Source organism: Bos indicus x Bos taurus, chromosome 19 (genome assembly GCF_003369695.1).
Source record: "Bos indicus x Bos taurus breed Angus x Brahman F1 hybrid chromosome 19, Bos_hybrid_MaternalHap_v2.0, whole genome shotgun sequence".
NCBI lineage: Eukaryota > Metazoa > Chordata > Mammalia > Artiodactyla > Bovidae > Bos > Bos indicus x Bos taurus.
The window spans coordinates 15,434,697-15,437,691 of NC_040094.1; the positions used below are offsets into that span (position 1 = coordinate 15,434,697).

Consider the following 2,995-nt stretch of genomic DNA (forward strand, 5'->3'; position numbering starts at 1 on the left):
AAAAAAAACCCACCTGCCAATGCAGGAGACACAAGAGACGAGGGTTCAGTTCCTGGGTCAGGAAGATCCTCTGGAGAAGGGCGTGGCAAACCCACTCCAGTATTCTTGCCTGGAGAATCTCGTGGACAGACAAGCCTGAGGCTACAGTCCTCAGGGTCACAGAGTCAGACACGACTGAAGCAACTTAACACTAGCACTTTATTTTTTTAGTATTAAAAAGTGGAATTTTGATGGTCAGGGTTTTTGAAGCATAATGAGAGTTTCTAGCAGATTTTAAAATGTACAAACCCTTCAATCTATCCTATTTCGAGGAATCTATTTCAAGAAACACCACGTAAAGATATAAAGGTGTCGGCGCACAGTTCTTTGCAGACCTGTTAGTGAAAGCAATGAAAGAGAAACAAATTCATCAAAAAAAAGAGAGAGAGACAATAGTCTAAAACATCATAGTACATGGACTTCCCTAGTGGCACAGTGGCTAAGAATCTGACTGCCAATGCAGGGGACAAGGGTTCGATCCTGGTCTGGGAGGACCCCACATGCCAAGGAGCGACTAAGCCTGCGAGCCACAACTCCTGAGAGCCTGTGTGCTGCACCTACTGAAGCCCATACGCTTCACCCATAAGCCTAGAGCCCACACTCCACAACCAGAGAAACCACTGCAATGAGAAGCCTGTGCACCACGATGAAGAGAAGCCCCCGATGGCTCCAGCTAGAGAAAGCCTGCTCTCAGCAACAAAGACCCAGCGCAGCCAAAAACAAACTAACAAAAAGCCAGTGCACAAGCGTTCTAAATGTTAAAAATACCATAGTACACCCACATAATACATATGAAACCCCTGAAAAGGAAGAAGTATTGATATGAATGTGCTGAGATGAAAAGATATCAATGGTATTAATTTAAAACTCTGAATATGGAATATACCTTTCATTTGGGCAGCTGTAAGTACCCGCATAGACTGCAAGTTCACACTGGTCAGGAGTTCCTTGGTGGCCCAGTGGTTAGGACTCGGCTCTTACTGCCAAGAACATAGGTTCAGTCTCTGGGGAACTAAGATCCCACTAGCCACCTGGTGTATCCAGAAAAAAGTTCACCTTGGAAGGCCCCCTTTCATTGGTTAACCTCTTGTTGAGAGTAACTGGCAGAGACGTTAGCGCTCCCTAAACATTAATAGCCTATGTGTTTCCCTGCATTGCAGACGAATTGGTCTCTTGTGACTACTTCTGGTCAATGGACTATAAGCAGAGGTGATGTGTGTCCCTTCTGGGCCAGAACAGTTAAAAGCAGTATGGCTTTTCTGTCTCCTTTCTCATTCCAGAATCGATAGCTACAGGATGGAAGCAGCCTGGATTCCTGCGTCACCACCTAGAGGCAAGCTGCTCTGGGGTCAGCACTACTCCAAGTGTGGTTCATGGACCAGCACCATCAGCATCACACCGGAAAGCCCATGAGAAAAGCAGAGCTGAGCCAGACCCCAGACACGCAGCATCAGAGTCTCTCGCGTGGGGACCAGGACTCTGTGCTTAGACAGGCCCTCGACTGGCTCTGGCGCACACTCAGTTTTGAGAACCAGCAACCTGACCTACGTCAGATCTGGTGCTAGTGAGAAACTTTTATTTTGTTAATCCATTGAGGGGTTGTTAGTCAGCTATAGCCTGTCCTATCCTAACTGCCTTATCCTATACTTTGACCACCTGATGCAAAGAACTGACTCATTGGAAAAGACCCTGGTGTTGGGAAAGATTAAAGGCAGGAGGAGAAGGGGATGACAGAGGATGAGATGGCTGGATGGCATCACCAACCTGATTGATATGAGTTTGAGCAGTCTTCAGGAGTTGGTGATGAACAGGGAGGCCTGGCGTGCTGCGGTTCATGGGGTCACAAAGAGTTGGACATGACTGAGCGACTGAACTGAACGGAACTGAACTGATCCTAACTGTTACAGAAAATAAACATAAAATGCTGAACTTTTCCTCCACCAACCTTAACATCATTTGGGCAGATTACATAACCTTCTGGCCACATTCAGTAATTAAAATTCTTTTAGTTTAAAACTCCAATTCAAGAGCAGCCCAGGGGGAGGCCGAGGCTGCTGGACCCGCCCGGAAGGCCCGGGCGCGAGAAGCGGGGCAGGGAGGTTAGCAGGTGTGGGGTGTAGCGAGTGGCGTAGGGGACAGGGTCGCCCCCGGGTCCACGATGCAGCCCCCGGATGAGGCCGCAGTATTTTCCTTATATGATCGGGCCCCATGGCTGACGGCGCCGCTGGCCCGGAGCCTGAGAGGATTATGAAAACATGTCAGGCGAAATGGGGCCAGGGACCCGGGGGCTGGGAGGTTAGGGGGAGGCAGTTAGGCTAAGATTTGGGTAACGTTAGGGTGGTGCCTGCAAGCCCTGGTCGATGATGACGTGACCACTGCGCAATCTGAGTTCTGGGAACTAGGTGATGGAGCGTGTTCTGAGAACGGACTGAGACCGAAAAAAAAAAAAAAAAACAAAAAACTCCAATTCAAATTTGATCTCATTTCCACTTCTCACCCCCTCCACTCCTCCCACTGGTGCAAATCAGGCTTAGAGGTTTTTGGAGCAAGATGAGGCTTTAGGTGGTCCTGGACCCCTTCCCCTCCTCTCTTTTAAAGGCCTAATTCTTCTGGTGTGTTGGGGAGAAGGCGTCTATGTGGGGTGATAATGGAGTAAAGAGAACTTCTTGTAAATGTACACAGATGTAGTCCCTGTTCCCTTCTGCTTGTCTTCTCTGCCTCTCTTTTTAATGCCAACAAGCCACTGATGCTCTCTTGGGCAGCACATGCATTTCTTTGCATGGAGGGGGTTCTGTGGGTCCTTTCTTTGCCTAGTTCCCTGATGTCAGCACCCCACTTTTGCCTGCATCCTTCACCTCTCCCTCCACCCACACCATTGGCAGCACACCTGGGCCGTTGCTAGCCTAAGGACATTAAAAAAAGGCTCCCTCTTGGAGCACACCTGGCCCTGTGTTGG

At 48.9% G+C, this 2,995-nt stretch overlaps 2 non-coding genes across 2 annotated transcripts; both read left to right on the plus strand.

The window, feature by feature from the left end:
• The first annotated feature begins 2,183 nt into the window (after positions 1 to 2,183).
• On the plus strand, positions 2,184 to 2,326 carry LOC113878666. The gene has a single exon (XR_003507087.1).
• Positions 2,327 to 2,393: 67 nt separating this feature from the next.
• LOC113878650 lies at positions 2,394 to 2,476 on the plus strand. The gene has a single exon (XR_003507073.1).
• The last annotated feature ends 519 nt before the right edge of the window (positions 2,477 to 2,995 follow it).